Raw genomic sequence first — 13,364 nt, forward strand, 5'->3', positions numbered from 1 at the left:
ACAAAATAAATACTTTAAAGTAAAACTACTAAATTTTTAACATACCATTGTTTCCTTGCATACAGTAGTCGTGGTTTTTCCAAAAACAACTTTTCCTCCGAAAGTTTAGGAATCTTTATAGAAAGGCGTTGGGTACAACAGATGTTACCTGAAAAAGTTTGGAAAGCTTCAATAACAATATAAATTACCCTTTTTGATTAGTACATATAAAAAAATAGTCTAAAGTTTTCTGGAAAATAAACTTTGCCTTTTACATGAAACATCTTGAGTGACCAATACACCAATAACTGACCTGTATTAAAAATAAAAATAGCATTTGTGAAAAGTATCTCAACTTATGACATTTGAGAGATTTTAAATGGTTAGTTTACTATACATTCACTTTCAAAGCTACTAATAAATTCATGTTTCTGGGCTCGACCTGTGTCGCTCCATTAAATGCTCCTCTAGTACCATTTCTAAAGCATAGATATTGCTGAATATACCCAGAAGTAAACTGGCCACAAATTAAACCGATCCTCTATCAACACCTGTGTACATGCATAATACAAAACTGATTTTGACGCAGAGCGAAAAACCTATTTTTGGGCGAGATGGCCATGTCGTCCTGATGGAAGCTTCCTATAGACAGCTTTCCAAGGGATATTTGGCTACAGTAATACTCCCATAAAATTAACCATAGGTCTCCAGAATTCTAACTCCTGGCACGAGTGTCCTTAAAATTTCTCTTAAGGATATCGCATAATATCAGGGATGTATATCTTGATATGACACACAGCAATCTTCACCCTGAATAGCATTTTCGCTTTGAGGGGCAAGAGTGGCGAAACTGAAGGGGGGTCGCTATCAAGATTACCCTTCCTCTACTACCATTACGAAGATCCAAGATAGCGCTCATTCCTTGTAGCATTGAGCATGGTGCTACAGGTATAGTTTCGGGATCGATTATTACCTTAAGCCTCTTCTTTGAAAAGGAGGGCGAGTCCATCAGGACGACATGGCCATCTCACCCAAAAATAGATTTCTCGCTTTGCTTCAAAAACCATTTTTTGGGCTCAAGCCATGTCGTCCTGATGGCAGTTTACCAGAGAATTACTTGAAAGTACTGTATCTGTGGGTTTGTATAAGTGCCTCAACCTTGGGTCAGCTTTTATATGGTCATCCAGACCACTGAAAGATATGACGATACCGTTATACGTTATTACCGCTAATCATGGAACAATGTTCGGGCTTCCTTCCCCCTGCAGGGAAGTGTCTTGCTAGACACTAAAAGCTCAAGGTTTGTTTATGTGTAGGAACAAATATAAGTATCCACCAGATCTATTTGTTCATATACATCAGTACCATAAGTATGAGTTTTACTTAATTAACTGAGTAAAAGGACTCTAGCTATGTTTTATTTTTGCTACTTGTGAGCCAAAATAAGACGCAATTACACTTTCAGACATTTATCTAAGTTAAATGAATAAATAGAACAAAGGAGAATTCTACATTCAACATATACAGACAATGTTTTTCTACCTGAAAGGGAAGAAAAAGGTTAATGCCACTCACAACAGTTAGGAAAATTATTAAGATGATTTTTACTGTAAATGTTGGATACTATCAACACTGTACAATGTACACATGGCGCTAGTGTCATTTGTATAATTCTGCACCTAGAAATGAATAGTCCTAGTATCACCAGGGTGATACTACATAAAAGATATTGCACTGGAAGGTGTCAAAACCTTTTTCACCCAATTGATAAGTCCCAATCAATTCACTGTTCATCGCAGCACTAGACGACAGGTTTTACCACACTACCTGCCGCCACCACAAAATGTTTGAGATCGTGCACTTGCTTCGTATGATGTTTGTAAAACACACTGGAGGATTTCCAACCAGTGTATGAGTTTAGACACTCAAAGTCCATATACTGAAAAAAGTTCAGTGAGGAAGCAATTTTTCTCGGATCATGACCTGCGGGTGTACTATCAGAATCCGCTCTGCGAATGAAGTAGGTGAGCTTCGCCCTCAGTCGTTTTAGGGATAAGTTCGATCCTGAGGTTTCGCCTTTGAAGAGCTGTCCTCCCCTGAAGTCTGAAGTTCTTCTAAGATAGACCTTTAGACATTCTACTGGACAGAGACATCTTCCTTCAGAGGGCAGATTCTTCAGGGACCCCACCTCTTAATGGGTAGCTCGTTTTTGGCGAGAAAGGCAGGATCGGGAAAGAAATTCAGTTCTCCCGCTTCTGTGAACTGAATATGGCCCTCGTCTCTTGATAGGGCTACTATTTCACTAACTCTAGCCCCTGAGGCTATAGCAAACAGGAAAATCACTTTTTGGGTTAAATCCTTAAGAGAACAATCTTCATTGTTCAAGGCTGAAGCATAGTGTAAGACTTTTATCCAGAGACCATGGAATGGCCTTCGGAGGGGCTGCTGGTTTAAGTGTAGCCCATGCCTTCCAGATCTTGTTAAAGATTTTGTTTGGCAGGTCCACCTGGAAGGCATATAGAAGAGGTCTAATCAAGGCTGACTTACATGTAGTTATCGTGGTGGCAGCCAAGCCTTGTTCGTGAAGGTGGATGAAAGACAGGCAGAAGTCTATTGAGAATTCTTTTGGCCTTTTTGCTTTAATGAAAGCAACCCACTTTTTCCAAGACGATTCGTATTGTCCTCTGGTTGACTGAGACTTGTATTCTTATAAGTAGTCTATACTGCCTTTGGAGATCCCAAATCTTTTCTTTACTGCCAAGGCGAGAAAATCCTGAGATGAAGGTTTTGGGTTCCCTGTGATGAAGCGAAGACAGTCTACTTCTGAACCAGTTGAGATAGAGCTGGGTTAGGTAGGGGGACCAGCCTCAGCTTCAGTTCCGTCACTAGAGGGAACCAATTGCTCTAGGGCCACTTGGGGGCCACTAGTGCTGCAGTTCCTTTGAAGGATCTCAGCTTGTTGAGGACCTTCAGCACGAGATTGGTTGGAGGGAACAGGTAGATCCGGGTCCATTTGTTCCAATCGAGGGACATGGCGTCCGTTGCCTCTGCCAGAGGGTCCTCGTATGGGGCTACATATCGAGGTAGTTTCTTGTTGTCGCTTGCAGCGAAGATGTTGATCTGCAGTTCCGGGACTTTTTCCAAGATGAAGGAGAATGAATCTGTGTCTAGAGACCATCCTGACTATCGGCTTTAGCCTGGATAGAGCGTCCGCCGTCACATTGTGGAACCCTTGTAGGTGAACTGCCGATAAGTGCAATCTCTTATTTTTCGCTAAACGAGATGGCTAACATCACATGGTTGATATGGGGCGATCTCTAGCCTTGTCGGACATCTCACTATCACTTCGCTGTCCAAGACCAGCCTGATGTGGGCTGATCTATGACAAGATAGTTTCTTCAGCGTCAAGAGGACTACCATGGCCTCCAGAATATTGATGTGAAAGGTCTTGAACAGGGATGATCAAGTCCCTTGGGCTTTCCTCTGATGGGAATGACCTCCCCATCCTTCTGTCGAGGCATCCATGTGGATGGTCACCGATGGGGGAGGTGGTTGTAAGGGAACGGTCCTCGTTAGGCTCTTGACCTTCGACCACGGCTTGAGAAGTGATCGTAGTAAGGTCGGTATCTGTCTTAGTAGGTCTCTTTGAGCGTTTGATGCGTATCTTCTTCAGACTCCTGACGCATCTTTTAGCTGTGCTCTTAGCACCGGGTCTGTCACTGCTGCAAACCGGAGAGAGCCCAGGAGACTTTCCTGTTAGCGTCTTGAGATTCTGTCGGATTTCAGTAGTCTCTTGTCAGAACCTGCGATCTTTCTTCTTTGGTGGAATGGAAAGGCGGTGTGACTAAGTTCCAATGGAATCCCAGCCATTGAAACTCCTGAGCAGGAGAGAGGCGAGACTTCTTGAAGTTGATCTTGAATCCCAGATGTTCCAGGAACTGGATCACTTTCCTGGATGCTTGCAGACAAGCAGTCTTGGATTCTGCCCTCACCAGCCAGTCATCCAGGTACGCTGCCACCTGAATGCCTTCTAGGTGTAGTTGTTGTACGACTGCGTCCGCAAGTTTCGTGAAGATCCTTTGGGCTATGTTTAGTCCGAAGGGCATGGCTCTGAAGACACACTTTGTCTTCTGTAACTTGAATCCTAGGTAAGAGGAGAGGGGGCAGCTGACTGGGAGGTGCCAGTAAGCATCTGCCAGGTCTATTGAGACTGTGTACGCCCCTTTTGGTAACAGGGTCCTTATGGGTTGAAGGGTTAACATCCTGAACGTATTGTTCTCGATGAACTTGTTGAGTGGTGACAAGTCCAGAATGACCGAGTTTGTCAGAGTCCTTCTTGGGAACACAAAACAGCCTTCTCTGGAATTTGATGGAATTTGCTTTCCTTATAACCTATTTGCTCAAGAGTTCTAAGGTATATTCTTCCAGTAAGGTGGTGGACTGTTGGAAGAATTGAGGAAATGAAGGTAGAAGCTTGTTCCATTTCCATCCTAGTCCATTTTATCAGGCTGTGGGCCCAAGGATCGAAGGTCCAACTATCTCAAAAGTGTTGGAGTCTTCCTCCAACCTGAAGCATCTCATTGCTTAGGTGGTCCGGAGGGCTTGCCACCCTGACCGCGTCCTCCCCTGCCTCGGGAGGGGTGTCTTGAGGAGCCCCGTCAAGAACCTCTTCCTTTCGGACGAAAGGTAGTGGTTTGCCTCTCAAACCCTGGGTTAAAAGCTGGTAACTTGGCAACCAGCTGTTGAGGCACCACTTGGAAGGTGGTCTGTGGCTGAGCAACCACTTGGGGAATCGTGGTCATGGTGACTGTAGGATGTTGCTGGGCAGGCCGAGAGGGTAGTATTGGCTTCTTCGACTTCCGCTTTGGTTGGGGACCCGCATCTGGGGAAGACTCCCTCTTTGAAGAGATGCCCCACTTCTGGAGAAGGTTCCTATTCTCCATGGAGGCTTTCTCGACTACCTCTTTAACCGTTTTACTTGGGAAGAGGTCCTTACCCCAGATGCTGAAGAAATAAACTTCCTGGGTTCGTGTTTTACCGTCACACCAGCAAACACGAACTTCCTACAGGCTCTCCTAGCCTTCATGAAGGCGTACAGGTCCTTTACTAAGGTGGCCATATGCATCTTGGCTAGGACCGTGAGCATGGCTGGGGTGCTGTTGTGGCCTGCACACATCTGGATGCAGTTCTGGAGGGACAGGGAGGCGGCAAGCCTCTCTTTCGTCTCTTGCTCTCTTCGCAAGAGTCTCTCCAACAGCTTAGGGAGATTCTCACTGAACTGCCGTCCCGCAATATCTGCATCCAGCTTTCCTACTGAGAAGGTTAAGTGGACCTCCTTCCATTCCTTCTCATCCGTGGGCAGGGCAAACGACAAAGGCCTACACTCCTCTAGTGTAGGGCATGGTTTGCATGCCTCAATTGCCTTGCCAACAGTCTGGAACGCCTTCAACGTAAAGGGGAAAGCTCTGGAAGCAGGAGCAAGAAAGGTAGGGTGTTTCTTGCTCAATGCAAGAACTTTCAAGTTGGTACAACCTGCCTTCTTCAGGATGCTCGACAAGAGAGCCTGTGCCTTGTCGTGGTCGAAAATCATGACCTCCTTCGGTTCCGTCTCTTCCTTTGACGCTGGCTCATGCTTCAGTTGAATGGAGCAGTCAGGGTAGGCATTAAAGCTCGGCCAGAACTGAATGTCGTCTAGGGGAACTGCTCCCATCTTCTCTGGTAATCGGCATGTACTCCGCCTACCTCCAGGGATTGGTCTCTGAGCAGGTTGGCAAATCTTGAACTCTGGGTCGCTTGCAAGACCCTAGGGCGGCGGTGGTCCGTATCACTTCATGGAGCTCTCTTGTGAGCTTCGCTTCCCGTGCTTCGTTCTCTTTGCGAAGATTCTCCATTATTGTGGTAATATGAGCCAAAACTGCCTGGCCCATGGCATCCAATGGAGGGGTAGGAGCCGAAGATGTAGATGGTGTCAGCTCTGGTGCCGGCACGGGTGGAAGGGACTCTTCCACTTTCGACGAATCCACGTCGTCTTCTCCTCCGGGAGGTAGAGTAGACTCTTCCTCGGGATTGCCCCTGAGGAGATCCTTCTCTGTGTCCGTGGACACTTCAGACATCCTTTCCTCCTGGTGGATGTCCATGCCTTGCATCACCTCACTGACGTCCGCCTCAGTAGTGATCTGGACGCAGGGAGGTCCGGGTCGTATCTAGGGCACGATGGCTTCGTTACCCGCTTTGGGGAACAGCAAGCTACGCATCCTGTTGTTTGTTAGGTACGGTCCCGTAGAGTTCTTCTGGAACATTCGTACCCATTTGCGAAGCTAAACGCATTCTGCGTCCCTCGACTCCGATGTCTTGGGGTCGCCGAAACCCTCGGCCACCATGGCCAAGCAGACGAAGTTATTGGGGTCCCAATACCGCAAGGTTTCCGTGGTAATAGCGCAGGCGGCATGAGTCCTGCACATAGTGTGACCACAAAATTTCCTACTCTTGTGGTTGCAGATCACCTCACACTTCATATTGGGCTCCTGTAAAGAAAGGAAATTTAAATGAGTATGCGGTTATTTATCACACTTGATAAATAAGTTACATGCAATAAATGTGTTGGTGACTTCCATTTCAGCTTAGGATAGTAAGCTAGAAAGGAAATAGGAAAAAGACATACTTGTGTCTCCTCTCCAGCCAATTGCTGTGACCTCCCAATATTAATGTTAGAATTTCCTTATTAAGGGAAAATCAAGGGAGAAGGGTTCTAACATCTAATGTTAGAATTAGTGTATACTAGCACTAACCCTTTCATAAAAGTATTAATATTGTGGGGTAAGTTATGAACTGATGACTTTATCTGTGTATTGAAGGAATACTTCACTTAAATATAAAATTGGTCTCAATAGACTGTGTAAGGACACACAGGGTGTGTTGGAAATATAAACTACTGTATAATATATACTATAGTTTTCTGCCTGCAGTATGTACTATACTGCAGAAATACTGGCTACTGTATAAGCTTATACTGTAGTTCAGCTGGCATGTTGTCGGCTAGGCTAGTACCTGGCGGCACCGGTCCTGCCGGCATTAGTACCTGACGGCACTAGCCGACAGAGAGAAAGCATGGAGTGAAGGGCTGCCTTATTAATGTAGTTTTGGTACAATAAATAAAGGTGCAGGTATGTTATTCCTACTGCCTTCTTCCAGAATGAGTGTTCAAATGGAAGGGGGGAATGAATCATTCTAGTTCCATCCAACCACAAGATCTGTTGCCGGTCGCTGCCGGTTTCAGGGATGTGGAAGGCAGTCCAAGGGGGGACCGAAGAACACTCAAAGATAAAAGGGTCTCCCACCGGCAGCCGTCACAACCTTTCCCGGAGCCTTGCACCCGTAGGGGAAAGTCGGAGTGGCTATTAAGCCGCCTATGTAGGAGCCCGGCCGGCGCCACGATCTACCCGGCAAGCGGGGAGATTGTAGGACAATGGTCACAGACATACGATGCCTAGGCTATCGCTAAAGGACAGAGGGGGGCCGGGAAAGGGGTCTTGTATGTAGTGTCGGGAGAAGGCGGCAGGATTGCCGCCAATTCCAAACATAGAGGAAACCTTGTTTCAATATCGGCGACATCCTGGGCGGCAGAAGAATGTCGATTCTTCAGCCTAGGGTCTGCCGAAACGAGACTTAGTCTTCTAGACCGCAGGCGAGAAGGTGGCAGCATTATACTACCACTTCAGGTGCAGACTTGGGAAGCTAAGCTTCCTATGCCGACAACTGTAAGCCAGCAGGGGAGTGACTACTCACCGACAGCCAAGCTGCCAGCATAAAGACTGAATACTCAAGACTTACTGTCGTAAAACCAAGCCGGGATACTCACCGGCAAGGGGGGAAAGACAGAAAACACTAGCCTAGTCAAGCCGGAGTGTACTACTCTATGGCAAGACCAAGATAGGGTTGCCACCTATGGCAGCACAGAGGGAAGGAGGGTTTATCCTTAAATCTCCGAAGGAGACTAGTATCGAATTATATAATTAATTCTAGGAGATATACTATCTCCTGTTGAATTGATAAAACGATCCACAAGGGTAAACGGGGATAATGTATGAAAGTATACTAAAGCGCACAGGCTAGGTTAGCCTAGCACAGGGCGAAATCTCTACCTATATCACCGAGACTAACGTATATGATCGACACATTTAGGAAGAGGCAAATTGTTTGCAGGACCATATCTTCACTAATATAATTTTGCCTAAATAACTATAATTCATTAAAGCTAAATACCGGAATTGTCGTTCTGCTGACTAAATAAAGCATGCATGATGAACGACAGCGCCAAAATGGCGTCTCTGGTGACCGGCTACACTCCAATAAACACATTAAATTATGCTAATTTCATTGTGAGACAGGAGCTAAAAATTATACACCGTAAAGATTAAATACTCAACTTTCCAGAGGCAGAAGATGCTGGAGAATGCATAATTAATCCTCAAAAGATACGATCTAGAACGCTAGATGAACAGGGAGAACACCGTACGAAATTGCTACCAAAAGAGGAATGGGCGCCATCTTGGAGCCTTGTAATAGTAGGGGAGGAGGGGTAACCTTGATAACGGCTCCCCTTCAATTTCGCCACTTCCCCCTCGAAGCGAAAACGCTATTCGGGATGAAGATTGCCATGTGTCGTATCAAGATATATGTCCCGATATTATGCGATATCCTTCGGAGAAATTTTAAGGATACTCGTGCCAGGAGTTAGAATTCTGAAGACCTATGGTCAATTCTCTGTGAGTATCACTGTAGCCAAACATCCATTAGAAAGCTGTCTTTAGGAAGCTTCCATCAGGACGACATGGCTTTAGCCCAAAAATGTGTTTAATATTTTTCATAGCCCTAAAGTTATGGTTGATTGTTATTTTACACAATTCTTTACAAATTTTAAAAATATTCATAGGGGTAAACTTTTGAACCACCCTACAGTAACAATCAGGTTAACTGGCCATGATCTAAAATCAGAAATATCTACAATTCACTTGTAGGAATGGATCTAATTTTCTCCAATTAAACAAATTAACTCTACTTTAATGTTTGAAACCAATCCTCAATAATGACTTGACTTAAAGCACATACAGTATTGGAACATTTAAATTCAAAGGAGAAAAAGACATTTCAAAATGCATCAGCATTTCACTAAAACCAACCTAATGACTGGGAAGATTAAAACTAGAGGAAAAAATAAAAGAATTAATAAAGCTCTAACCAGTGAATGGCGATCTTTAAAATATGAAAAACCCTTCCTCATGCAGGCATTTTTGGGCTCAAGCCATGTCGTCCTGATGGAGGGTTCCTTTAGGCAGCTTTCTAAGGGATATTTAGCTACTAAATCAGGACGACATGGCTATCTCAACCAAAAATAGATTTTTCGCTTTGCTTCATAATCCGTTTTAAAAGTTTAGACATACAATCTATTTTCTTACAACAATTGCACGAACATGGATCATGTGTGTGTGTAAATCTTTAGCAAAAGAAAATTTTGATGGGATTGCAAGTGATGTATGTGGCAAGAAGGTTGTTGGAGGCAGCATGAGGAAGGGCAGTGAATGGTGGAATGAAGGAGTGAAGGTAAAAGTGGAAGAGAAAAAGAGGGCTTTTGAAGAATGGCTGCAGAGTAATAGTATAGAGAAGTATGAAAAATATAGAGAGAAAAATGTGGAAGTAAAGCGCAAGGTACGTGAGGCAAAGAGGGCAGCTGACCTGAGGTGGGGTCAGGGATTGGGTCAGTCATATGAAGAGAATACGAAGAAGTTTTGGAAAGAAGTGAAGAGAGTAAGGAAGGCTGGCACAAGAATTGAAGAGACAGTGAAAGATGGAAATGGAAGGTTGTTAAAAGGAGAGGAGGCAAGGAAAAGGTGGGCGGAATATTTTGAAAGTTTGCTGAATGTTGAGGATAATAGGGAGGCAGATATAATTGCTGTTCCAGGTGTTAAGGTGCCAGTGATGGGAGATGAGAATGAGAGAGAGATTACAATAGATTAAGTGAGGAGAGCACTACATGAAACGAGAGTAGGAAAAGCATCTGGTATGGATGGTGTGAAAGCCGAGATGTTGAAGGAAGGGAGTGTGACTGTACTTGAATGGTTGGTGAGATTGTTTAATATGTGTTTGTGTTGTCAATGGTACCAGTAGACTGGGTTTGTGCATGTATTGTACCACTATATAAGGGTAAGGGAGATGTGCATGAGTGTTGTAATTCAAGAGGTATTAGTTTGTTGAGTGTAGTTGGAAAAGTGTATGGTAGAGTATTGATTAATAGGATTAAGGATAAAACAGAATGCAATCTTGGAAGTACAGGGTGGTTTTAGAAGAGGTAGGGGTTGTATGAATCAGATTTTTACAGTTAGGCAGATATGCGAGAAATATTTAGCAAAAGGTAAGGGGGTGTATGTTGCGTTTATGGATCTGGAGAAAGCATATGATAGAGTTGATAGGGAAGCAATGTGGAATGTGATGAGGTTATATGGAGTTGGTGGAAGGTTGTTGCAAGCAGTGAAAAGTTTCTACAAAGGTAGTAAAGCATGTGTTAGAATAGGAAATAAAGTGAGTGATTGGTTTCCGGTGAGAGTGGGGCTGAGACAGGGATGTGTGATGTCGCCGTGGTTGTTTAACTTGTATGTTGATGGAGTGGTGAGAGAGGTGAATGCTCGAGTGCTTGGACGAGGATTAAAACTGGTAGGCGAGAATGACCATGAATGGGAGGTAAATCAGTTGTTGTTTGCAGATGATACTGTACTGGTAGCAGACACAGAAGAGAAGCTTGACCGACTAGTGACAGAATTTGGAAAGGTGTGTGAGAGAAGGAAGTTGAGAGTTAATGTGGGTAAGAGTAAGGTTATGAGATGTACGAGAAGGGAAGGTGGTGCAAGGTTGAATGTCATGTTGAATGGAGAGTTACTTGAGGAGGTGGATCAGTTTAAGTACTTGGGGTCTATTGTTGCAGCAAATGGTGGAGTGGAAGCAGATGTACGTCAGAGAGTCAATGAAGGTTGCAAAGTGTTGGGGGCAGTTAAGGGAGTAGTAAAAAATAGAGGGTTGGGCATGAATGTAAAGAGAGTTCTATATGAGAAAGTGATTGTACCAACTGTGATGTATGGATCGGAGTTGTGGGGAATGAAAGTGATGGAGAGACAGAAATTGAATGTGTTTGAGATGAAAAGGAGTATGGCTGGTGTATCTCAAGTAGATAGGGTTAGGAACGAAGTGGTGAGGGAGAGAACGCGTGTAAGAAATGAGTTAGCGGCTAGAGTGGATATGAATGTGTTGAGGTGGTTTGGCCATGTTGAGAGAATGGAAAATGGTTGTCTGCTAAAGAAGGTGATGAATGCAAGAGTTGATGGGAGAAGTACAAGAGGAAGGCCAAGGTTTGGGTGGATGGATGGTGTGAAGAAAGCTCTGGGTGATAGGAGGATAGATGTGAGAGGGGCAAGAGAGCGTGCTAGAAATAGGAATGAATGGCGAGCGATTGTGACGCAGTTCCAGTAGGCCCTGCTGCTTCCTCCGGTGCCTTAGATGACCGCGGAGGTAGCAGCAGTAGGGGAGTCAGCATTATGAAGCTTCATCTGTGGTGGAAATGTGGGAGGTTGGGCTGTGGCACCCTAGCAGTACCAGCTGAACTCGGTTGAGTCCCTGATTAGGCTGAAGGAACAGAGAGTGTAGAGGTCCCCTTTTTGTTTTGTTTCATTGTTGGTGTCGGCTACCCCCCAAAATTGGGGGAAGTGCCTTGGTATATGGATGGATGGATAAACTAACTGGTGCCTAAAATCATTCAATGGATATTTTTTTTCTTTTAAAAGATACATAGTAAGCTACCATGACCTACATCTAAAAATTCACATTGTTGCGTGGGGTTTAAGTAGGGTTCCTGTGGGTTTAATTAGGTTTCCTTAATTTAAAACATGCACTTACTTTGTCTGAACTATTAGGAGAATCCCAATAATCATCACTATTGACCTAAATCACAAGATGGGATTTTAATAATACAGCATCATCCAAGAGAAATCTTGTTTATACTGTATGGTATAAAAAGTAGGAGATAACTTAAGAAACAGGGTAATAATCACTAATGCCTTCAACTCTATTACATACAAAACTATGCATTTCATTGTAATGCTCAAGCTATACTTGCTTAATAAATGACACATTACAAACATTGTAAGTAGAAAGGCAACTAACATTGCATAAGCAATGATAAAAAACACGAAAATACCCACCTCACACACGAGGCCAGACTACGTCCAGTTAATTACGACCATGCCCCTAATATCCATCTTCGACAGACATCCACAGCCCCACCACCAGTGCTCCAAGAATGTAGATTATTTTCATAGGTATTAGTGTTGCCCCTCTAGTTCTATCAGCCACTCCATAATACAATGCACAACAATCTCATTGTGGAAGCATCAATTACTTTTGGCATCCATAAGGGTCACCCTATTCTCCTTCCAAGCTGCATAAGTGTCAGCAGTCTGGCCAATTGCCTAAGCAACCCAGTTGGCCTTTATGAAAGATACTTCCTTATAGTCTGCTCCATGACCATGGAGTAATTAGCTATCTCAGACGGGTACTAAATGGGTATCAAATTATAAGCCATCTCTATGGCACTAAATGGACACCTCTGCTCTGCAGTGGTGCAGTAGTGGATGATCTTTAATATTTCCCTCAGTTACAAATTATTTCCGACTGCCTAGCCACAAGGAAACTTTCTTCCTGAGTCACCTGGGTTCCCAAGACTCTTGGCCCACATCATATCTATACTTCGATGTCAGCCTAAGGATTGATACACAAATAGATGCGACATCAGTGACCCTGGACAGTGGAACCAAACTTTGGCCCCCTCCTCCCAAGTCACGGGGGTTAACATTACTTACATGCCGTAATTTTCAATATTAAACTCGTCAAATATTTCAATTTTTTTTTTTTTCCATTAAACTACGGATGACAAGACCACCAAGGACAGATGGTAAGATCACATCTGTGGTGTAGAAAACACATCCAACCCTTTCACTGTTTTAGCAACCTTACAGATGACAAAGATTGCAGTAGCTTGTCTTTTTCTCGTGCAATGCATCGTTAGTAAATTAGATTGTTACTTTTATTCCCTCATGACATCACCAGGATGTGCTAAAAGCCATTTGTTATTTAGCTAAGCTGCAACCCTAGTTGGAAAAGCAGGATGAAATAAGCCTAAGGGCTCCACCAGGGAAAATAGCCGTGATGAAAGGAAATAAACCTAAGAGTGAAATGATGAACAATTAAATAAAATATCTTAAGAAAAGTAGCATTAAAATAAATATTTCATATATAAACTAAAAAAACTTACAAAAACAGCGAAAGAGAAACGAGAGAATAAA

General features: G+C 43.8%; 1 long non-coding RNA gene across 1 annotated transcript in view; it reads right to left on the bottom strand.

Annotated features, from left to right (window-relative positions):
- LOC137622317 (uncharacterized) overlaps positions 1-13,364 on the bottom strand; it is a 45,928-nt gene that overhangs the window by 424 nt on the left and 32,140 nt on the right. Inside the window, exon 4 of the long non-coding RNA XR_011040418.1 lies at positions 46-148. This is a non-coding gene — a long non-coding RNA (uncharacterized lncRNA). The remainder of the gene's footprint in view (positions 1-45; positions 149-13,364) is intronic.

The sequence above is a fragment of the Palaemon carinicauda genome, chromosome 29 (assembly GCF_036898095.1).
Source record: "Palaemon carinicauda isolate YSFRI2023 chromosome 29, ASM3689809v2, whole genome shotgun sequence".
NCBI classification, from domain to species: domain Eukaryota; kingdom Metazoa; phylum Arthropoda; class Malacostraca; order Decapoda; family Palaemonidae; genus Palaemon; species Palaemon carinicauda.